A 24,258-nucleotide genomic window follows, 5' to 3' on the forward strand; every position below is an offset into this window, starting at 1 on the left:
GAATTGTATTTTGCAAAGTGGTTAATAAAACATCGTTTTATTTAGCGAACAATGTGCCGTGAGGTTAATTCAGGCAACATGAAACAGCGAAACAGTTTTGCTTCTTTTGCTTCTTAAATAGTAAATCGACCGGCTGGAATTGAAATCAGAGTGATACTTCAATACGCTGGATGTATATAAATATATTTCCTCTGACCTGTGTGAAGCTTACAATAGGACTGGAGAATTCAAAAGGTGTATATGCCCGTAAGGGCCTGTTTACAAGGAGACAGGGTTACATTAGCAAGCGGGTTACCCTAGCAAGCGGGTTACCTTAACACTCACACATTTCCCTTTTTAATTCGTCGCGTTTACAAGGCAGCCAGGGTTACCCGTGTAGGCGGGTTACCTTATCTGCGTGCTAGGGTTACCCTGGCAGGCGGATTAACTTTTTCCCTTGCAAACACTCCAGGTAGGGTTAACTCACCCACCCGGGTTAACTTTCTAATTGTGTCTAGACCTTTTGGGTGTAACCGCGCATTAAGTTGTCCCGGGTTGTAGGGTTACCCTTCCTGTGAAATTTTGCTTGTAAACCCGGGCTATCTTTTGCCCTCCAGCTAGGGTTAACCCGCTTGCTAGGGTAACCCTTTCTTCTTGTAAACAGGCCCTAAGTGTGTGGTTAGCGATGACCCTTCTTTCGCTTGAGATCGATATATTGGAAGTTACCCTATCAGCGCGTGCGCAATTTACACTACCAGCGCACTTCGGTAAGATCAAACGAAGCCACGAGGAGTTAGTTTTTCTCTTTCTGTTGCTCTTGTTTTTCTGTCTTTTTCTTATCTTGTCTTTGCTTGTACTTTTGTTATTTTGCATTTTGTGAAACATTAAGAAAAACATCTAAAATGTAAGCGAATTTGCAAGTTGAGTTGTTTTTATTTTCCGCGCTCAGGCTGACGTAGGGTAACTTCCAATATATATCGGGCGCACTTCCGGTTTCTTTAAATGCTAAAAAGGCTAAAAAGGTCTATTCGCCAACTTTTGAAATGTATTGGAAGTGGTTTTTATTTTAAGTTTTCGCAATTCCGCGCGCCGTTTTTTTTCCGTTGGTGGCAATCGCACTAAATGCCTCTACATTTACCCGTACTCTGATGAGCGGTGAAACACGGGCGAGCTTTTAGCAGGCGCACAATTCGCCTTCATCATCAGCGTCTCTTCAAGTGGCCTATTCAAGGGTCTTGTTTGAGAGCGGAAAAGCGGGCGAAAGGGAACAGGGCAAGGGGAAAAACGAGAGGAACAGGGAAAGAACCCGGGAGAAAAAGTCAAACCTCTCCCAACACCGGCCATCTTGGGGACAGAGGTAAGTGGGCCGTTGTAGAGGTGGCCATTGTGGGAGTCAGTGGGCTAATATGATAATCTGTTTTGTTTTGTTTTTTTTTTTTCGCGGAAGAAGAAAAGGATAACAGAAGATAGAGGGTAAGTAAGGACCAATAAGATAGCTATGTACAAAATCTAACTCCGTAAGAGGGAAAACATAATAAAAATCACTATTTACGGTACATACAATTTTGTTACGAAATGGTTACGAAACTTACACATAGTGAAAAGACGCTTGGGCCTATTCTTGAACGTTTTTGGCTCTTTTGGAAAAGACCGCACCACCAAGGAGCAGAATACTTGGAACACACATCAAACACGAGAGACAGTGTTTCATGGGGTTATCCAAATACTGTGAAGAGAATTGAAAACACGACGCGCAGCGGAGTATTTTTGACAAAATTGGATATGATATATCTTCTCAATCGAAACAAAAACCAAGGAGTAAACGAAGAAAAATCGTCAAAATCTATGCTAATTAAGACCGGGTATCAAAACCTATCTGAGGATATCTGACATATCTCTCTCGTATGGCTTAAACCTTGTTCGTAGGTTATTTCAGTTCCAACAAGCATAAAAATTAGAAAACATACTGACTAAATACTAAATGTAACGTGCCCACTCAGGTCGCTCACAACGGCTAGGCCCACTTTACTGTGCAACTCGTCCGAGGATTAATCTGTTGAAGGTTCAGAATTCCTAACTTGCCAATCCTATTCCATCGCAAGTCTAAAAAAGTCAAAGTATCATTATATGGAAGAGTTTTTGCAAACTCCGTGGCTCCTGAATCACCGATGTGGTTTAAATGCAGCTGTAAATGCGTCAAAGCACGATTTGATTTCAGGGCCTTTGCCAGGGCTACTGCTCCTGAAAATTCAATTTTGTTTCCACTCAAATCTAAACGCTCAAGAGAATGATTAGACTTCAGACCCTCTGCGAGAGCAATAGCGACTGAAGAGTTGATCGACGTATTACGCAAATCCAAACGGGTCAACTGAGTACCACTCGATTGAAGAGCCTTTGCAAAGGCTACCGCTCCTGAATTGCCGAAGTGAACTTTGGTTGGTATCAGCATACTTCTTAGATAAAAATGAGTCAGAGTGTAGTTTGATTGGAGGGCCCGTCCAAGCGCTGCTGCTGCTGAGTCATTGACATTATTGCCCTGAAGATCCAAGTAAGTCAGTGAACAATTAGACTGAAGTGCGTGTGCTATTGCTAATGCCCCCGATTCACCAATATACTCAGAACGAACGTCATCAAAATCAGAGGAGGGCCGGAAAAAATCTGGTATTCCTTCCATCGTCTCTGCGTAATTACCCGCATCTAAATAGGTTAAGGTATGGTTGGACTCCAAAACGTGAGCAAGTGCTACGGCTCCTCGGTCGCCGATCCAGTTACAGCTTAGATCCAAATGCTTCAACACATTATTTGACTGGAGGCCTTTTGCCAAAGCTTCTGCTCCAATATGGAGTATTCTATTAGCATGTAGATTTATATGTGTCAGAGTACGATTTGATTCAAGAACTTCTCCTAGTGCTTTAGCTCCTGAAATGCGGACCCTGGCATATTGCAGATTCAGGTGAGTTAACGTGCGATTCGACTGAAGAGCTGGTGTAAGTGATGTGCTGTTTAAGTCAGTCCGCAGATGTAAGCCTACCAGCCTCTGACTTGTCTGAAGGACATGCCCAATTGTTCCCAGTGCTAACTCATCAAAGTTACGGTACCAAAGTAACTCCGTCAGTGCGAAATTTTCTTTCAGGTATTCACAGAGAACGAGGATGTTGGGAGAACTGTAGCTATGTACGTACACTTTAAACACAGCAAAACACCGTACAAGTGTGCGTATCATTTTCTTCTGGTAATCCTTCAGCTCGTTTCTCCCATCTCCACAATCAGCAATAAGGTTACATATTCCAGTTAAAAAGTCATTCACCGTTGTATCTTCCCTTGTCTTAATTTCGGAATACAAACGCCAGTTGAAAGAATCATCTTTACAAATGTCAACCTCAAAACCGTCGCCATCGCCACCGCTGTCCTCGTCACTGTCCGCAACACCATCGTCCTCAAAGTCCTCGCCGTCCTCGTAGGATCTCATCCATATGTCGTCCTCGAAGCAGTCGTCGAAACCACAGTCACCACCGCTGTTGTCGCTATCTTCTTCTTCCTCGCTTTCTTCCCCCTCTGTCCAACTCACTGCAGGAAGTAAATTCATTTGCGTATCAAGTTGAAAGGAGGCGCAAAGACGGGACACGAGAAAAACTGCTATATCATCACTCTTACTTGCTACCGTTGTGATGAGAAATCCCCACACCTGCCAATACTTGTCAACAGGACTGAGCTGATCTAGCAGTGTCGCTTTCTTTGTCTCCTTTTAACAGTTGATGGGCCAAGTGGTACGCCGCAAAATATTCCTGAAAGGTCTTATGGGTAAACGAATAACTCGGGTTTGGCCTGATTTTACTCACACTAGCCTCTCGAGAAAGAAAACCGAATTCTAGGAATTCCGTTGATTGGCATTTCAACTCGTCTCCAGTGAAATACGCCTGATCATTCAGTAGAGCTTCGAGGGCCATCTTTCCCAGCAAACTGAGTTGGTCTGCAAATGCCTCGATGGGATCATCATTGTTCTGCAAAGAAACCTCCTTCTTTGCACAATATCTTCTCAAAGCACACGAAACAAGTTCGTCATACAACTTGCTTCTGTTTGAAGGGAACTTTCCTTCTGATTCTTCACAAACAAGGCACAGCAGAGCTGTGTTAAGTGGATTAGCAGTCAATTCCCTCAGCTGTGGACTCCTGTTCAATTTCTTGATCATTTTCTTTGCAAGGCTCGGATTCTCGTGATTGCTGAAATACTTCTCGATGTAGCTTTCAGCATCTTGATTGGTGTAGCCAACAATGTCAAAAAGTGAGTCACAGTATCGCCGTACCACCGTTCCTGCCTCGTGTCGAGCTGTCAACATTAAATAAGTATTGGATAAAACTTTGCCTTTAATCAAGGGTAGGATACCCTGCGACAGATCGTGACGCAATTCATCCAATCCATCAAGAACCAATAAGATTCTAGATTGATTACGGCGAATGAACTCGAAGAAGTTTTCCTTCTCCTTCTTGTCTGCATCATGTGGTAGCACCTGATCATTGATAGCTTCCTCGATGTTAGCAGTCTTCATGTCGCGGCACTTCAGAAGGAGAAGAATCTCCACTTTGGGAAACGAAGCTTCAGGTGGAATTCCCGCCACGGACCAATCATATGCAAGCTTCTGACAGTAAGTGGTTTTACCCATTCCAGGCTGCCCTTCAATCAGCACCACTCTCGGTTTGTCACATTCTTTATGTGGTGCGAAGACATCCGTCATATTTACGATGTTGTCCGTTTGCCTCGCGCGTTCTTTTTTCTTACTGATTATCACCAATCTTGTGAAGATGTTCGACAGTTCCAGTTGAAGCTCATCCTCGCACCATGGAAACGGACAAAGAACAGCACCTTTGTAGTCTCGTTTGATAAGCTCTACAAGTTTCTCTGGACACGCTAGAAAAACAAATAACCGCGTAATAAAAACACAAGTCTGGCAGTTCCCACAATAAATAAAATAAACACAAAGAGTACATACAAATTACTTCGGTCTCGCAAAGATAAACAGGTCCGTTAGTTAGTCCGTTAGCTAACTCCTCCACTCTTTACGATGCAACGTTACAGAACAAATAGAAAAACTGCATCTAAGGTGAGCCAGTTGCGCTCGATATTGTAACTTTAATTAAGGGTAATGTCAATGACTTTAAGGGGACCGTCAATGGACGGAAGAACGAACGAACGAATAAATGAAGCTCGGTTACCGTCACCTTAAAGGGCATGTACTACAAACCGAGACCTAATGCCATACAACTGAATTCATTGTTTAATTCAGTGCTATGCTCTATAAAATGTATGCAGACACCCACAGAAATGGAAAGTCTTAACTGAAAAATCCAAAGAAAAGCAGAACTTGACACATACCAAAGAAATATTACACCCTTATTTTGCTGCAACGTAATAGGAAAATTACTGGAAATACATATGTCACTGCAAATCTTACTGAACTTACAAAATCTTCCGTGTACGTTGTTAGAATAAAACACTTGTAGAGTAGAATTGTGACAAACTTACCAGTTGGCATGGAATTGTCTTGACACAACGCAGTTTCATTGCATTTTGTCAAGTCTTCCACTTGTTCTATGAGTGGGTAGCCAGAAAAAAAAACATAATTATTCTTACACAAATAAATATTAGGTGAATACATTTCATGGACCTAGCTATTACCAACCAAGTAATCTGAATTGAATTTGAACACAACACAGATGTCCATGTTTTTCGTGTGGATTGCAAGATTCCGTGTTCACCCCTAACACAGTCGAGGGAATAATAAGCCAGTTGGTGGTAAAATCCCTTCACCAAGAATAATGAAATCAATCAATCAAGAATGGATTGCGCTGGCAGTTCAGTTTTTGTTTAAAATTTAGTTCCTAAGTAACATAAACTGTCCTCATCGTGTCACACTAGCGTGACATTTTTCAGAGCACTTTTAATTGTCTTTGCTATTTTTTAATTGGATATTAATAGTATACTCTTTGAGTAATTCAATGAATGTTTGCCAAATATGGCTCTGAGTGAGACGCCAATGTTCTGTGGTTGCACAACAATACTACACACAGTGGTGGCAAAATTTGTGAACTGGCATCTATTAGATCAGACTAAGAAATGTACCAAAGAGAACAGAACCTAAACCCTAATCCATTGCTTGGTAGGCTAGGGTATGGTCAGTGTGAGTGGGAGCACTTAAAACATGATCAATGTATATTCCTCTCACATTCTGAAGAAATTTAAAATTGCAATTCTAAATTGATTTTGCAACAAAAAATCTCATTTAATTACATTACTGAATCACCTTGAAGACGATGTACTTTGTCTTCTGTGCTCTGCTTACTGCTCTCAAGTCTCTCTATCCTCTGGTTTGCTGCCCCTGCATTACACATAAAAGTTACAAAATGTCAACATAATATATAAAAGCACACTTGCAGCCCATCAAACAACTACATTCGGAGCTCTCGTAAACGAACACCTCAGAAATTTGAAAAAGTGGTCTTAACTAGAGATGGTTGCTTACAAGAATGAGCTCTCGTAAACCTTAGCGACCGCATGGTAAGACAATATGAATAAAGAAAAAGCAAAAGAAATTAATGTTTAATGAGTGTTTTTATATCTGATATAGACACGGCTAAACTTTACATTCACTTTTTTAGACTAAAATAACCATTAGCACAGAGTGCGTTGATTATATATTTGTAAAAGACTCTGAGTGGTCGCTTACAAGAGCTTAAAAACAAAGGAAAAGTCCAGTTGGGTAATCCCAAAAGTGGTTGCGGTCGCTTATGGGAGTGGTCACTAACGGGAGCTTTTCATCGCAAAGTTCAAGTCACAATTCAAACAGGGTCTCACAAAGGTGGTTGTAACTAGAGCTGGTTGCTTACGAGAGTGGTCGCAAAGAGAGCTTTGACTGTAACAGTTTTTTTAAAAACAGGTTCAAAATTACACTTATTTTTTATTTGAAACAATACAACTATTGCTGAAAGAAACTAAATAAACAAAACAAGCTTTGCCAAGTATATAATCTTTTATCTGATGTTTTCCCTTTAACAAGGCGTGTAAAATTAACAAATGACATGCAAGAGTTCATTTACCCCCTTTGGGCTAGTTCAACCTCAAAGGAATTAATTGTACAACATACACTCCATGTATCAGATTAAGCAGTTTTGTGTTTCAGTTTGAGTCAGTTTCACACATTTGGTTTAGTGCTGGACTATTTTGTCTCTTCCCACCCACCCACACATCCTGGGTATTTGTTTTTTTTTTTAATTCTTGTAACCTCATTTAATTACTTTAATCACCTTGAAGAAGATACACTTTGTCTTCTGTGCTCTGCTTACCGCTCTCAAGTCTCTCTATCCTCTGGTTTACTGCCCCTGCATTACACATAAAAGTTACAAAATGTAAACATGATATATAAAAGCACACTTGCAGCCCATCAAACAAATAACAGTTTTTTTATAAACAGGTTCAAAATTACACCTCTTTTTTTAATTTGAAACAATAAAACTATTGCTGATAGAAACCAAATAAACCAACTAAGCTTTGCCAAGTATATATACTATTTTGTACAGGTTACTGTAGACCTTCAGGGGTGCCTTCCAGAAAATACTTTCTTTGCATGCTGCTTTAAAGAAAACCTCGATAAACTATATATCATTGTAAAGCTAATAAACTGTAGAATCCGAAAATAACAATATATTTTGGGCATTTTCGTTTTGGTAGGCACACGCAAGTCTTTTAAATGCAAAAATGACAGTACTTGCTAAACTGAATTACCAGCCATTGTGGTGCCACTGACATCTAAGCTGACTGGACTATATTACTCAGGAGATCATAGGCTAACAAACCATGCAAGGCTTTTTTGATATTTCTATTGGTTCCTTAGTAAATCCCTTTCAAAGTTGGACCAGAGAAAATTTTCTGACTGATGTTACTCAATGGGACATTACAGAAAAATGTTCTGATTTTCGTAAAAGCCTTGCACACTTTGGTGTGCTAATATCTGACCAACATTTTGACCAAGTTTCGTTGAAATCCGATAAATCTACATAACCTAATATATAGATTTAGCCAAGCCTAAAAGTGGAACTCCTGATAACAATAATTAACCATAAATGAAAAGAGGATTTTTCCCCTAGATCAGAAACTCAAAAATGGATCAATTGTGCGCATGTGATTGTTCAGCATGTGGTTTCTTTATTTTTTTTCTAGTTACATTTTAAAAAGCCATACCTAATGAGCGTATCCAAGATTATAGAAATTACATATGCAATATATCAGGGACTTTCCAAGAGACGATTGTGCAAGGAACATGTCGGAAGAAAAGTCAGCAACACGTCAGGGGATAATTTTGCCTTTGCATGTACTACCTCCCTCTCCCCCAGAGTAATAACCTGGCTTGAGCCCACGATCCAATAAAAAACCTAGTACCTGGTCAGCAGTTAACTTCGAAAAACACGAGACCTCAATGAGCTCTTGACCTGAGCCTGCGATGTGGTCACAGGATACTGGTCAGCGGATACCTTGGTTGACAGCTGTCAATTAATCATAACATGGATGTCCAATATCAAAGATGTACCTATGGTAATGGTGCTACTCTCTTATTTTTGTTTTGGCGTACAGACATACCTACCTACAAACGGACAGTCACGTGACAACCTAAAATTTTGAGATCGATGGATTACCAAATTTTCTAAGGTATGGGGCTCCGATCGCGCACCAGCTCCGCTATTAATAGCGAAGCGCACGAGTGACGTTATAACTTAAACAAACAAAACGGAATGGTGGAAGATTTGAAGCTTTTTCAAGTGCGTAAGCAAGTGTTCCTAAAACAATTTTTAAAACGAAAACTTGGAGTTCATTTTTCTCCTATTTCTCTCATAACTCACTTATGTTGTCTGACTCATGCCAGGTTCCAATAATTTGCATTTTTTTTTTTTTGGACTTCGCCCGCTTCGTTATTCATTTGAATAGAGGTATTAATTCATGCAAAAAGAAACCTCGAGCTTTTGGCCTCCAAAGAAATTCACAGTTTTCAAACCTCACAGAAGCGGTTGTCAATGCGGCCATTCCACCAACCAATGAAACGTAACATAGAACTTCCCAGCGAGTCTCTTGATAAAGAAAGCTACAGGAATGTTTCCCAGGAATAGTGCAATGATTATGTATGTAAAATTTTACATTGGGAAATGCGAAGTCTGCCGTGAAACACTCAGCAGCTTATAAACCAAATCAGCAGATAATGGAAAAGAAGGAAAGGGGAAAAAGAGAAGCCATAGCATAATGGCACTTGAACAGGCCTACTTGAGTGCGGATATTTATATAAAACTAAATGTGTAATTTATTGGCTTGTTTATTTCCCTAGAATATAGAAAAACACTCTTCAAAGCAGACGAAAGGAGCGTCTGGAGAGGCTGCCATGTTAGATATCAGCAATTAAATTTGCTGGTAATTCCGCAGCAATTGACTTGTTTGCCAAAAGAGGGCAGCGATGATCGAACCACTCACTTGCGATTTGCATTTAAATTTGGGAACGTGAAGACCGTGCAAAATTACTTAGTCTATCACTTAAGAGACAAAAACAATCAACAAAAGCAAATATTTCTGTGTGAGAAATTGTATGACACAAAGGAGTTCACAGAAGAGATTGTGTGTTACTGCTCAACTCAAGGGTGTACACATTTTAATTGGCTTATCACTGTTTGCCAATTGTTGACTTGTTTTAAAAATCACGTTTTTGTGGATAACTCGTTCGCATTTTAAGTTTTCAACATAATTTTTTTGGGAAAATTCAGATAAAGTAGAAGTCTTTAATTTGGTGGGAAAAGACTATTTCGGACAAAATCGGCCCCTAAAGGTCTACAGTTACATTAACACATAATATGTAAGAGTTCATTTACCCCCTTTGGGCTAGTACATCCTCAAAGGAATTAATTGTACAACATACACCCCTTGTATCAGATTAAGCAGTTTTGTGCTCCATTTCGAGTCAGTTTCACACATTTGGTTTAGTGCTGGACTATTTTGTCTCTTCCCACTCACCCTCACGTCCTGGGTATTTGTGTTTTCAAACTCTTGTTATGAGGGTGGCAGAGAGGTTTGTTGACACAGTAAATCAGTTGTTTACTTCAGATGTGTGTTGTTTTTGCAGGAGGTTTAGTTTGGCAAATTATAATTAATATAATTAGAGTGTTTGTGCTAATAACTATGATTTATACATCAGGGCTCTGCATGCAGCATTTTGATCAGTTGTCAGTTAATTACATTGTATCAATTTACCATGAGTTCTTTGCTCTAGTCATCGCTTTCTCCAACATTTATTTATTATTCCATATACATATAGTGTAACCTCCACTAACAGCCACCTCTCTACAGTGGCCACTTTTTTCTGTTACAGCAGATGATCCACACAGTCACTCTTATTTTAACTTCTCCACAATGGCAATGGCCACTGAAGCACGTCCTAACTGCCAGAGAATAACCACTCAACAACGACTAGTTAATCAAGGATTTACCAATGGTATACACATAACCTTAGTTTTAATTGCAAAAGGTCATGATACTTGATCCGTACCACGCATTGTTGGTCTCTGTTTCTGTCTGGTTTCTGTTTTACTGATATATTTTTATTTTGTTTCATATTTATATGCTTAAAGTAAGCATTTTTTTAAAAAACAAAATTAAGAAAACCCTGAAAAAACAGATGTAACATTAAACCCCTACGTCCTCATAATGGCTACCTCTGTACAGCAGCCACTTTCTTCTGTCCCCAAGGTGGCCATTGTGGAGAAGTTTGACTGTATAACAATTCATTACTTAAGATTTATGTCACCTTCAAAATTGTCCATTCTGTCTTCAAGTAGTCCAGTGCGATGCTCTAAGGTTTGCTGACCAGTTTCTAGCATTTGCACCCTCTGTTCCACCTCTTCCAGAGCTGATGCAACATTTTTCAGTTCATGCTGGACATTTCTTTTCTCATCCTCAAGTTCTACAGACATGTTCCTCACCTCATCTTGTAGTGACTGAAGTCCTTGTTGAACCAGTTGTAACAACGCTGGGTCTATGGGGGAATTCATGCAGAGATGTGTCCCTGCCAACACAACAAATAATGAGCTGATCAATGATAAGATTAATATTTATTTCACATTTCTTCCAATATGTTGATAACAGGTATTTTTTATTTTTTTATTTTATTTTGGGGAGGGGGGAGGGGGGTGTATAACTTGTTTGCACCTTTACTAAACTGATCCAAAGAACAATATGCATCATAGCAGCTTGATAGACTTTTCTTGTTTACTGCTACCATAACATTATGATATGTAATGTACATACAGTACCTTTAGCTTCCCAGTCTTTAAGTTCTCCAAGAAGTTTCCCTTCATCTGCAGCTGGTAAAGCCATGACTCTCACTAGGTGTTCCATGTCAATAAAACTTTGTTGATATTTTACTTGATCCCATTTACTGAAGACACAGTGTGCCCAGTCATTTCTCCCCATTCTGACATCAGCTGCAGCAGTTTGTACAGGTGCCAAGAATACAGGGACCCCACCAAGCAACACCAACACAGCTGATGCATCACAGTGGTCATCAAAGGCATTGAAGTGGGCCATATAGTTCTCAACATACAGCCTGGCAAAGTCAACATGGGACATCACTCGGCAGTCAAACAGAGAATAATCAAGTTTTCCACCACGTCTTGGATGAACACCATTTCTATTGATGTTCTCATATTTTAACAATTTTCTAGCTGGCCATTGTTGAAGACGTCCAGATGTGCTCTGTCCATGAATATTGTGGCTAGTCTTGAGGTTGTTGTATTCAGTGTTGATGCCTTGTTCCACAAACGGACGTATCTGTGGTATGAGGATCTTGTTCAGTGCTATTCCAGCCACAAGCCATCGCTTCTGATTTTCAGTCACACCAAGATGGCTTGACCTGAAGGTATAATATTACAATCAGGGGATTACAATATTCCCAAAAGATGGTAGTTTCTCAATAATTTATCAATGGCTATGTTGGTTGGAAAGAAAGAAATCTGAATTTCCAAGCAATTTCTAAGGAAAATTACTTAAAACTCTTTAAGGGGCACCTAGTCAAACAAAGCCTTTAATTAGACTTGGTTTACTTGACTAAGTCAAGGCTCAGAGGCATGTCTTGGAGTCCTTCACTTGTGGAGGTTCTTCTACTTGTCATTAGAGAAAGCCAAGCATGACATTCATGGCATACAGCAAAACTTGAACTTTCGCAAAAAGGTCGGGAGTGAAACGGGCAGTCCGCTCTTGGTCCAATGTGTGATGCGGAGAAGGGCTGGCACGAGCGCTTCCGGTGAGATTAATAGGGGCCAAAAATGTCCTCTCAACAAACCGGAAATCAAGTTTTCTTTCATTATCTTTGAGCCACCAGTGGCGTATTTTTAGAGGCTTTTTTGTGCTTTTGGCCCACAACTAAATACTATTTTGTCTGTTGGAATATCACTTAAGTATTTTTGTTGTAAGCTGCTCAAATTTGAGTGTAGTAAGACAGTGTCAAATGCAGGCATGTCCCGCTTATCATGACCAAGTTGTGCTCCGCTTCTTCTTTTAAAAGAACTCCACTCTAAATTTTACATATGTTGAAGATCAACAGTTTTTCCATAATATAGCAAAAAATTAGCTGGATATATTTGGACATAGCAGCATTTAAGAAATTCAAAGTTTCCCTCCTCTTGCCACACGCTTGCAAGGATTTTGTCATAGAGTCTATCGCAACCAAAAAGTAGTAAAACTTTGCTTGTTTGAGTTTCGTCTCAATGGCAAGCAACACGTGATGCCTCATCAAGGCATAAAAACATTCGTCTGTAAATACTGCTCAGTTTTGGTTGTGTAAAAATTCAATTAATTGCTGGTTGTCGATGAAAAAGAGCACCCACCGGTCCGTGTTTTCTAGCTTAATTAAAATGACAAATTGAACTTCAATTACACTCTTTCATGTAAAAACGTACATTGAACTCAAATTATATTTCTAGCTTTAAAATTAAATATGTTTAAAACTGATTTCAATTGATAAATATTTGAGAATATCTTAGACGTTTAGACGGAAATATGGGAAGACAGCAGAGATATTAAATCAGCAAAGTGGTAGCACTTTCTTTAATCAATCCGAATATTTCACTTTGTTGTTTGTCATGCAGTTCTCAAAACTCCTTGGCTATTTCATTTTCGCAGTATAAAATTTCACTATGTCGAAGAAACACACCATCTTAGTAGCCTTTTAGCATTGGTGAAAATTGTCGCATCATCTCAGCAGAAAAGATGGAAAAAAAAATACTTTGTCAAGATTTTATAATGACAAATTAAAAACACCGACTCAGACTTGAAAGTACACATGCTGCATTATATAAATTAGCTACTTGTACAAGTCAGACTTTCCTCAGTGCTCACCAAACAAGCAGAAACAATAACAAACTGATCGAAAACAGATTTTGGTTATGATTAAGCATTGTTCTGAGAAACGCACAAATTAAGCGGCGATACCAGAGTAGAGACTTGCATAACCTTTATTTGTAAGTCAGAAGAAATGCAAAAGATTACACATACAACTAGTTAGCGTAAGCAGATCTTATGCAACTATCAATGATATGTCCCAGGATGGAGGGGTCTGGCAACCCAGGGGAAATTTGACATTTTCAAGTTTTCAAATGTCAATTTCCCCACCCTTGGGTCTCCATTATAAGTCAAATTCCCACCCCTGGGGACCACAAACCTTGCATAGTACGTTCAATGAAATGATAGGCACTTACAACTTCTCCAGAGAGTAATAGTGCTTGCTGACAAATGGTCCCCTCTGAGTTTGTGCATTTCCCCAAATGAAGAAGGCATATTCTAGATACTTAGTATGGTTCAGTTTTGGTTAGCAATTTCACACACATTCTTTACTGCTGAAAGTACCCGTGAATTGTTTCACATAGTATTTACAGCAATAAAAAATGTGCAATTCAAGAACATGCCATCATCAAGAGGGGTTAATGCACAAACTTGACATTTGGAGTATAGTAGCATATCTATAAACACAGAGAATATCAAAAACTTATGGCAGGGTGGAATCTAGTGAAGACATGTAAGTAGGAAGTAAATTTTGATCTAAATGAGCTTTTGTACAAATATTTCTTCTCAAAGCTGAAGGAAAAATACCTTATGCTATAGAACTTTAAAGACAGAGCACTGATCATGGGCATTAAAAAAAACATTTTTGCTCAAAAAAAGTAACACAATACTCCTTACCTTTCGTTCAACCATCCTTGGATGTGGGAAACTCTGGGTATTTTCCAAGATGGCACACCACTCACCACCCATTCCCAGATCCTCTCAACTTTTATGTCAAAATCCCAACCCACAAGCGCTTTACTAAGCCTAATTCCCCTGGGTTGCCCGACCCCCCCCATCCTGGGGCAAACCATTGATAGGTGCATTACAGTGCAAAATATGAAGTCCTGTTTTCAACCTAAAAAACCCACCTTTTCCCGTTGCCTCAGAACAAAAATGCACCAAAATCCTTCTCCATATAGAAGGGGGTTTCGTGGAATTTCTTTAGTAATCTAAGTTCCAGTGTAAGTAAGCAGAATCTGCTTGTTTTAGCAGACCCCAGTCTACTGCATCACACCTTTTTGTTTGGACCCCCTTGTTTCACCACCCTACGTATAAGAGCCCTGATTTTTGTATCATTGGTGCGCGCTCATGAGTGCGTACATATACACAACACATACAAAATGGTGGCTCTTGCTAAATGGCTTGGCTTACAAGAGACAAATCATCAAAATGAGTACTGGGACCCAACAATTTTTTTATTTACTTCGAATGCAGCGATCATCTTCTTTCTATAAAGTGAATACAGAGCAATTTCTATTGCAGAGTAAAAAACTATCACTGAAAATCAGAGCATAGCTAGTGTTGGGAAAAGGTAATACACTGTATGTGCTCTCAGCTTGGAACATATTGAACACCTGTCGACTGAATATGGGTGCCTTTATCACACACATCAAATTGCTCCTTAATATTGATGCAGTACATCCATTGATGTTTTTCTCATTTAACTTTCTCCCTTTTTTTCTGCTCTCACAAAGTGTAAAGTGGAGGGTTCAAATATAAACGTTTCTGAAAGCAGATTTAATTCAAGGAATTATAGGGTTTATTGAAGGTCCTCCTATTCCTAAACGAATACCGGAACCCCCCCCCCCCCTTCCCCCTTTTTATTTCAAAATGTAAGTTCTCTTCAAAATAAGCAGTCAACAGGTAAAGTTTGAAAGAAAATCTATTTTGAGTTCTATTATGATGGAATTACCTTAAGTTAAGTAAAGAGTGAGCAAAGTCAGAATTATTTTTTGGTGTTTGCCGTAAATGTCATGCTAACCCCCCTTACTATTATTTATGTGCACAATGAAAGCATAAAATTATCTGCATAATGAAAGAAATGATAACCCTTATTTACCCTCAACAGTGACTGCAAAGTGAGTGTCATAAAAAAAAATTTGTGTAAAGCTCAAAAACATTGCAGGTGCAGAGTGCACTTGAGATAATCCTTTGATTATTGATGCCTCATTCCCTCTATGTAGCCCATGGAATCATGGGAGTTGTGTGCAATGTCTTGAAGATGTTGTGTGTGTGATACATACAACTACCCTCATGATTCCTGCGCACAAGTCTTGTAGATCAAATGAGGCAATAGTAATTTTGGAGGAGGGAAGGAGAGGGTTGTTCCTTCCACCTTAGAGAAGCTTAGCATTTAGGGAACCCAAAAAATTCAATGCAAGGGTCGTGGGAATCACAACCAAATCAAGTTGAAAATAAACAACTCTTTAATTTTTATTTTATTTACTGAAACTGGAACTTACTTCCTGAAATATAGACAACTTTCAACCACAATTGAGTTGCAGTTACATTTTGCAATGTCATGTGCACTCATTTGAAAGGATGGAAAATGATTTTCACTCACTGTTCCTTCGCTGTCCCAGGCCATGCTTTCCTAGCCCAACGTAACATGATTCAGAATGATTCTTGTAAAAAAACCACCGATTAACAATGTGTGGTTCCAGAAAATATCCATACCCCCCACGGAGGGTTTTTTTCCAGGTTGACCCTCACCCCCCACGATTTTTCGTTCCAGGGGGCTTCACAGTACTCCCCCCACCCCCTGGAATTTCCATGATTTTTCTACTTGGGCCCCCCCTACCCCTTCGAAATTCCGTATCCATAAAAAACAAGACTTAACCCATTAATTGTAATAAAATTTAGCTGCAGCTGTTTATAGTTACATTGTAGACAAAGACATACTTTTTCATGGTAGACTGCACACGCTGCGCATTCCTTCATGTTGAAATGTTTGAACCAGTGTTTAAACTAATAAACAAGTGACTTAGAAGCGCTTCACTCCCAAATGGCATAGCAGCTGACTTTTTCTTCATTAAAGGAAGTTTTCATATAAGAATCTTGGAACATACATAAAGCTCTTTCAAATAACCCAGTCGAAGTTTTAATTTATGCATGGTCAAAACAACATATCAAATTTCTTTACACACGCAGTAAGTCGTCACGCAACATTTTTTTCAAAACAGCTGTTTCCCAAACGTCGCTTTATTTTTTCTTTCATCAAAGGAATACATCAATTAAGTTATACACTTTGTCTCTGTAGTTTGTAAATGATAGTAAATTCATTTTATGCCTTAGGATTTTGAATTGTCATACATTTCATGTGTGAAACACGCATTGTTCAGTCGGTCTATAAATGACCAAATGAAATCTCGACTACCGCTTCAATTACAACGCCCCTCACTATCCAGGGTTACATATATAGTTCAAGACAAATGGCTTTGAATCGACTTTGCTCACTTAAAGCAAACTATTAACTACACCGATAACGATGAAAAATATGTGATAACCTAGTTCCGCACGTCTGAAATGGGGAATAATTTTGTACGAGTATCAAACGAAATAAACAAAGTACGAATCGCATTTAATTGAGGGCATGATTAACGCTGGAAAAAACATCTGAGCTGCATTTAAGCTAAATACAGCACGATCTTCAAACATGCTAACATTTATTTCTCAACAGATGGAACATTTCTGTTGGTTTGGTTGTAGCCTGGATCAATTGGGAAAGTACAGTAGTGTTCATTCAATCGCATTTCAGACCGACTGGAAAGAAAACTTCTTGAGTAGCCCCCCTCCCCTTTGGAAATTTACCTCTTTCAGACCCCCTACCCCTCGGAATTTCCATGACCCTCTGTGGGGGGATTTGGATATTTTCTGGAACTAAACAATTGACTCGTTGACTTGTGACACATGACTAAGGCTCATTTGACTCATTAAACAAGAGACCTCTGCACGTTTATGAAGTTAACCTGTCCAGATAATTATTTCAGAGAACTATGCAGACAAAAGTAGTGAATCCAAGCTGGGATGATACAGAAAGATGGGATGACAATCTCCTGATTGGACCAAATAATAGGCATAAGTCAGAGTTGACAAAAACAATGGTTTGACAGATGGAGCAGCACTGTACTTGATCAGCTGCACTATGTGAGGTTTCCGAAAGTATCCATACCACCCCAGCAGGGTTTTTTTCTAGTTTGAACCCCCTCCCCCAGGATTTTCCATTCCAGGGAGCTTAATGGTACTCCCCTACCCCTTGGAAATTCCATAACCACAAATAACAAGACTTAAGTAATTTATTTTAATCTCCTAGCATGGGTACTGTAATAAAATTTAGCTGCAGCTTTTTAAGGTCACACATGGACCATATAGCAGCTGCCAGAGGCGCCAATGTATGCTTTTGGTTTGACCTTGTTGAGCTGCGTCATTGCTGTACTTTGCGACGGCGATTAGCCGCGACAATTATTATTATTATTATTATTATTATTATGGTTACATTGTGGATGAAGAAGCAAGATGGCATATTTTTCACAAATAATAATATTATTCATGTAAACCTTGATGACAATAAATAACCAAATGAAATGTTTGATGCCGCTCCAGTGCTTCTCCCTGTTCACGCAGTTACACATACTACAGTTTTTGGACAAATGGCATTGAATCAACTTTTCTAACTTTAGCAAACCATAAACTTCTCTAATAACAATGAAAATATGTGATAACCTAGTTACGCCGGGCATAGTCAATCATTAAAAATCGATATCGGAAATCAATCGATAACAATTGATCACAATCGATAACTCACAGAAAAATTTCTTTATTGATTGCTATCAATTAACAAAAATCGATATAACAATTGATAATTCCTGTCTTCAGGAATATCGAGTATTATCGATTTTAAGAAAATCAACAATAACCACTTGGACTATTCAAAGTTGGCTTTGTTATTGTGTAAAATAACACATGGAACAACATGAGACGTTCCTTCTCAGCATGCTTCTAGATTATATTTTTCTTTTGGCCTACTCCGAGATCTATTCTTACCTTTGTTTCCTAATGCAAATAACTGAAACCACTAGAACACTGACTCTATAATTTGTTTATTCTGCTTCATCTTAATGCCGACATTACAATGAGACTGGTGGGTTTTACACTGCAACTCTGGGCTAAGCTTCTTCCAGTGTGGTAAACTAGTAAAGTAAGATGTAAAGCCCAAAATGTTTCTACCAGTTGTTTCTGTTCTTGTTATTTTGTCAACGATTGTAAAAGATACACAGGCTATGATATATTGACTCAATAAAACCATTATAGACAAATTTTGTCAAACATTTTATGAGTGTTACTTGTATAAGGTCAAAAATGATTTTGATAACAATCGATAATAGTCGATACCAATCAATGAATCAATTGTTGTTGATTACTATCAGCAATCGATATCAATCTTCTATTGATTGTCACTAATCCTGTTCCAGAATTATTTTGCATAAATTAAAATTAGTGTAAAATTGGGGTTCACAAGCCTACATAACTCCTTTGCTTTGTGACATTTCTGCATTTATCCAACTGAAATGTACAACTGAAATGTTAGACATTCTGGGGCTTGGCACAAACTTCTCGTGGTGTGTTAACCTTTGAGGGGGATAAAAATACCTAGTTTCTATAACCAAGGGTTTCACTATAAAGGCCAAGCACCAGGCAAATTGACCGGCTGTGAACAGAACTTTGCCCGGCTGCTTCAACGATATTTACACAACACTGGTCCTGTTCTGTTGGTGCATAGAACTTATTTTAAGTCAAAGAAACCAGGATTTGGGTGGTTATAGTATTCACTATTTCCCCTGTATCTTCAAATTGGGGAGCACATCTGTCCATATTGATGCATTGAGAAAACAAATGTGTCAAAATTATGAGAAAATCCACCTCTAATTCTGATGGATTTAAATTATGATTTAGTTATCTACAAAAATATTTTGTAGACAACTGAGCAGTGCCGATTTTATGGTCCAAATTGCAGGAAAACCCATCTCTGCAAGTGTAGAATTCAAAACTTTTTCTGGGGGTGCATGTCCCCAGACCCTTCTAGCTAGTAAAGGCCCATTGGGCCTCACAGATTTTCTGCCCAGATGTCATATCCAGATCCCATCCTGTTAAAAATTTTATTGAAACCCCTAAACAACCTCTGCGATATTTGGAGAAAATGATCAATTGACCAATAGAAGACAGGAAATGTGCTAGGTAATCCAGATTAGTATAACAACCAATCAGCATAAGTTCCTAATATTCTGGGAACTCCACCTGGTGTGCATCATTACATAGAGGAGGAGGGGAGGGGGCAGATTTACACAGGCTATCAAAAATCAAAAAGATGACGAAATAGGCATGAACTGCTTCCCATATATATTAGACAGAACAAGACAAAGTGCAAATTTCAATGGTGTTGACGTTGGGATTGATCTATTGAGCATAAATTGAATGTGTGCAGCTTTGTTGGCAGGGATAGGCCTAGGGATAACCCTTAGATGAGTAATAGAGGGCTATCTCTTGACCCTTCCAGAGGGGTAACTCTTCTAAGAGGGTTATGTTCTGCTCATGTTAACAGGCCCTGATGTAAAATTAGATTTTCAGCTTCTATATCCATCACATTAAATTTGGAAATACAGTTAACGATAAAGATTAGCGAAAAAACTGAGCAACGACGTTTCGGTGTCATCCTGGCACCATTTTCAAGTTAAAAAATATTTGTGCGAAAAGTAAATTAATTTATACCAATGGTAGAGGTGCGAAATTGAATAAATTAAGATTAAGATAGCTGTTCAATGTTCATGTTCATTCCAATGAGGTGTCAAACACTGGTAATGAGTTCAGTGTCTGTTCAAAGCCTAAACAAATACTTTTGCGCGAATGGAGTCTGACTGTGTGTTAAGGCTCGGTTTCTTCTTGCGAATCCACAACATTTCGTGGATCAAGCAATCGAACTTTCCCTGACATTTCTTTAGGATCTTAAAGTTGTTAGTCAGGTCACCAACTGTATCAACTCGGTGTTCATTTTGAAGGTGTTTTCCGATGGCGGTAAATCGGTGTTCCTCAATGCGCTTGTAAAGATGACGGCTAGTGTAACCGACGTATTCTGCATCACACAGATCACATATATAGTTATAAACAACGCACTGTTGATTGATCAAAGGTGGTTTTGGCTCTTGTACTTTGAGATCATCGCCAATTTTACGGCTTCTGAACACCGGCTGTAGTTTGTGATCAAGTTTATTACTCAAGTCCGAGAGATGTTTCTTTACTATGTCCGCTGATTTCTGGTCTTTAAAAGGCAGGACAATGCGGTAGATATTCTCTGTTGGAGGCGTCGATCTTGTGTCTGGTGACATCACTGAATTAACGAAACGTTTCGTTAATTCAGTGATGTCACCAGACACAAGATCGACGCCTCCAACAGAGAATATCTACCGCATTGTCCTGCCTTTTAAAGACCAGAAATCAGCGGACATAGTAAAGAAACATCTCTCAGACTTGAGTAATAAACTTGATCACAAACTACAGCCGGTGTTCAGAAGCCGTAAAATTGGCGATGATCTCAAAGTACAAGAGCCAAAACCACCTTTGATCAATCAACAGTGCGTTGTTTATAACTATATATGTGATCTGTGTGATGCAGAATACGTCGGTTACACTAGCCGTCATCTTTACAAGCGCATTGAGGAACACCGATTTACCGCCATCGGAAAACACCTTCAAAATGAACACCGAGTTGATACAGTTGGTGACCTGACTAACAACTTTAAGATCCTAAAGAAATGTCAGGGAAAGTTCGATTGCTTGATCCACGAAATGTTGTGGATTCGCAAGAAGAAACCGAGCCTTAACACACAGTCAGACTCCATTCGCGCAAAAGTATTTGTTTAGGCTTTGAACAGACACTGAACTCATTACCAGTGTTTGACACCTCATTGGAATGAACATGAACATTGAACAGCTATCTTAATCTTAATTTATTCAATTTCGCACCTCTACCATTGGTATAAATTAATTTACTTTTCGCACAAATATTTTTTAACTTGAAAATGGTGCCAGGATGACACCGAAACGTCATTGCTCAGTTTTTTCGCTAATCTTTATCGTTAACTGTATATCCATCACACCTCAAAAATTAATACAATTTTCTAATAACAATGTTACAAGACAGAGACCATTATCTTAACTTACCCAGAGGAAGCTGTTGCCATCTTATAAATTGTACAATATGACAAATTACATGTCCTTGACCATCACATTAAATAGCAATGCCTAAATAAAAAAGTACAAATGTAAATTATATAAATGACAATCATCTTAAAAAGCTAATTTAAAAGCAATTTTCAATTAATGTGTAATACAATAAAAACCTATTTGAGGGGTTTGCGGTACTGCAGTATTGGACAATTTTCAGATCATGTGTATTTAAGGCACCTGTTGACCGATACTCAACCGATACTGTCGGCACAGTGTCAGCTGAATTACGTTTATGCAAAGTCTGGAACCGAGAAATCTTCAGAAAGCACACGGTCACTTGTTAACCTCTTAGCGTGTGGTAAGGGATGAACCTCTTTTACAGCTTCCAAATCTCGCATCAATACAAAGACAAATTTCTGTTCAAATTTAACCAAAATCCCTCTGCAGGAAGACAAAAGGTTCAACTTAATATCCGAGGGCTTGTTTTGTCTGAATGTTTCCAACTGTACAATATCTTGGCATCATTTTAAAATCTATGATTCGGTCGCATATCTCTGTCAGTTCAGGGAAACAGAAGTATGAGTGTTTGACTGACATGCGTAAGACAGAAGTATTAAATAAGACTGTTTGTCTTGATTGGATCTTGTCAATTCCAGAAGTTTCCTCATTTTGTTCCGGAAATGAAATAATCAATAAAATAATCATATCTTTGCTACTGATATGGCTGACATCAAAATAAAGAAGGTACCACCACCAGTCGACCGATATACCACCAATAGTGGACTGATATACCGCCAGTCAAGGCGCCAAGTCTGAGTGTCCACCGATAAACTGACCAAGTATTAACTGGCATGTTGAATGAATACGAACTACAAATGTTTGTCCAAGTTCATCCAGACAGATAATGCGTCTTTAGTATAAAAACAGCCAATATAAATATATATTGACATCCAAATATTTGAGTATATGCCATGGATGTAAAGCCTCCCACGCAGACACTCTTAGGGCTCATCACACATTCCTTCCCCACAGATGTCTTTTCAATGGACCGGTCACTTCTGTTTGCTGGTGGTTAGCCAATCATAGCTTCGATTTCAGTCCCTTCCTATCCGTGGAAAGCTGGACTTTGACCCTACGCTTCAACAAGAGAAGTTTGTGCCAAGCTGCAAAATATCTAACATTCTCACATATATACAAGTTGCACCAGCAACTACAGATGTACAGAGTCTTTTAGAAATACCGGCAACTGATGAGATCTACATGGAGGATCGAAACCATGGTCTTGCCTGAACTAAGCCAAACAGTGGCATATACAACACGCAAAACAGTCAACAGACTTGCACGTAAACAGCTAAGTTTGAATCATGTGGTGCCAAGAACAGACAAATGAGGAATAAACCTATACATCAAGCTCAAGAGATATAAGCTCAATCAGATTGATGGAAAACACATAACAACCGTCAAACTGATGGAAAATACATAAGAACAAAGCAACGGCATCTCCAAAGAAAAACTGGATGAGAATAAAATGTATATTTAATGTGATATCCTTGATAAGATGCAACCTACTGTACTTGCAGATAGTTCTAATAAAACAACCAGGCCTGATGCCACAATATAGAATGCAAGTAAGCAACATGACACGGAAAATTTCATATTTTGCCTCTCAAAAGCAAATACTTAGAGACTTAAAAACATATCTTACAATAGAAATGAGCCTAAACAATGCATAAGCAACTGGCAAATGACAGAGGTGTCAACTCTGTGAAGTGACATGCAGATATGTAACAGCGGATTGGTTCTTTCAAAACAAAGGCTAACCAAAGGCGAACAGAAGTGACCATTCTGTTGAGCAGACGTTCGTTGAGAAGGAATACGTGACAAGCCCTAAGAGCATCTGCGTAGGAGACTACCATGGATGGGGCCAAAATTAAGGTGTCAAAAATCACATATTTTGGTGTGAAATAGTTAAAGTATGGTTTGAAGGGAAGTGCTTGTCAAACCCACACCAGGAAAAGACACTGTCCGCAAGTTTACAGTTCCTAAAATCGTAACATTTTCAACTCATGTATAAGTTTACATTATAATTTAATTTCAAGTCAGAGTCAGTGTGAAATGATTAAGTAGAACGAACTTAAAACGAGCTAGGCCAGAACTTAGTTACTTCCGGGACAAGCTAAGCTGAGGAATGAAACTCATTTATATCATAACAATATTTTGATCTTTTTTTTTAGCATGGATTAACCAGTAGAAATACTCATGTTTCAAGTTATATTTCTAACTGCAAAGAGTCAGAGATCAGGGTTTTTGATAATAATGAAGAAACACATCCCAGATCAACTCCTCTATTAGCTACGTAAACAGTTCGTTCCTGGCTCATCCTTAGCTTGTACCAAACGGTCTCTTTCAACCATGGAATAAACAAGATCCCAAAGCAAACGGAGAATCTACTTATCATCTCTAGACAAACTTACCGCTGAATTAATGCTCAATACTGCGTCAATTACTTTCATCTTATGGAACATTGGAGGATAAGGTCTACAGATACTCGAGATCTTTCGACGCCCATCTTTCAGCTCGTCCTATAATCACGTGACCCATTTTCCTCCCCAGGGTCCCCAAGAGCTTGAAACCGATGGCAAATAACTTTTCCC

The 24,258-nt window shown here is 38.9% G+C and overlaps 1 pseudogene across 1 annotated transcript; it reads right to left on the bottom strand.

The window, feature by feature from the left end:
* Window positions 1-1,396: 1,396 nt before the first annotated feature.
* On the bottom strand, window positions 1,397-24,222 carry LOC110042941 (uncharacterized; annotated as a pseudogene). The gene is made up of 8 exons (XR_016202414.1): window positions 24,079-24,222; window positions 21,599-21,679; window positions 11,317-11,915; window positions 10,812-11,069; window positions 7,279-7,353; window positions 6,279-6,353; window positions 5,501-5,566; window positions 1,397-4,885 (listed from the first exon to the last, which is right to left on the bottom strand). The product of XR_016202414.1 is annotated as an uncharacterized LOC110042941 (transcript).
* Between the last annotated feature and the right edge of the window lie 36 nt (window positions 24,223-24,258).

This window comes from Orbicella faveolata, unplaced genomic scaffold (genome assembly GCF_042242905.1).
Source record: "Orbicella faveolata isolate gen_17 unplaced genomic scaffold, um_ofav_v1 contig_36, whole genome shotgun sequence".
Taxonomy (NCBI): domain Eukaryota; kingdom Metazoa; phylum Cnidaria; class Anthozoa; order Scleractinia; family Merulinidae; genus Orbicella; species Orbicella faveolata.